Genomic DNA, 1,384 nt, shown 5'->3' on the forward strand with positions numbered 1-1,384 from the left:
TTGCATAGCAGAGAAGGTATGGTGAGATTCGAAATGGTCGGTAATCTGTTTGTTGACTTGGCTTTCGAAGACCTTAGAAAGGCATGGTAGGATAGATATAGGTCTGTAGCAGTTTGGGTCAAGAGTGCCCCCCCCCCTTTGAAGAGGGGGATGACCGCAGCTGCTTTCCAATCTTTGGGAATCTCAGACGACACGAAAGAGAGGTTGAACAGGCTAATAATAGGGGTGGCAACAATTTCGGCAGATAATTTTAGAAAGAAAGGGTCCAGATCTAGTCCGGCTGATTTGTAGGGGTCCAGATTTTGCAACTCTTTCAGAACATCAGCTGAACGGATTTGGGAGAAGAAGAAATGGGGAAGGCTTGGGCGAGTTGCTGTGGGGGTGCAGTGCTGTTGACCGGGGTAGGAGTAGCCAGGTGGAAAGCATGGCCAGCCGTAGAAAAATGCTTGTTGAAATTCTCAATTATGGTGGATTTATCAGTGGTGACAGTGTTTCCTATCTTCAGTGCAGTGGGCAGCTGGGAGGAGGTGTTCTTATTCTCCATGGACTTTACAGTGTCCCAGAACCTTTTTGAGTTAGTGTTGCAGGAAGCAAATTTCTGCTTGAAAAAGCTAGACTTGGCTTTTCTAACTGCCTGTGTAGCTTCCCTGAACAGCTTATCACGGGGGCTGTTCGATGCTAATGTAGAACACCATAGGATGTTTTTGTGTTGGTTAAGGGCAGTCAGGTTTGGGGAGAACCAAGGGCTATATCTGTTCCGGGTTCTACATTTCTTGAATGGGGCATGTTTATTTAAGATGGTTAGGAAGACATTTAAAAGAAAATATCCAGGCATCCTTTACTGACGGGATAAGATCAATATCCTTCCAGGATACACCGGCCAGGTCGATTAGAAAGGCCTGCTCGCTGAAGTGTTTCAGGGAGCGTTTTACAGTGATGAGTGGAGGTCATTTGACCGCTGACCCATTACGGATGCAGGCAATGAGGCAGTGATCGCTGAGATCTTGGTTGAAGACAGCAGAGGTGTATTTAGAGGTCAAGTTGGTTAGGATGATATCTATGAGGGTGCCCGTGTTTAAGGCTTTGGGGAGGTACCTGGTAGGTTCATTGATAATGTGTGTGAGATTGAGGGCATCAAGTTTAGATTGTAGGATGGCTGGGGTGTTAACCTCTTCGAGATAGGGGGCGCTCTTTTAATTTTTGGATAAAAAACGTTCCCGTTTTAAACAAGATATTTTGTCACGAAAAGATGCTCGACTATGCATGGAATTGACAGTCTTGGAAAGACAAAACTCTGACGTTTCCAAAACTGCAAAGACATTATCTGTGAGTGCCCCAGAACTAATGCTACAGGCGAAACCAAGATGAAGTTTCATACAGGAAA

The sequence above is a fragment of the Oncorhynchus keta genome, chromosome 34, assembly GCF_023373465.1.
Source record: "Oncorhynchus keta strain PuntledgeMale-10-30-2019 chromosome 34, Oket_V2, whole genome shotgun sequence".
Taxonomy (NCBI): Eukaryota; Metazoa; Chordata; class Actinopteri; order Salmoniformes; family Salmonidae; genus Oncorhynchus; species Oncorhynchus keta.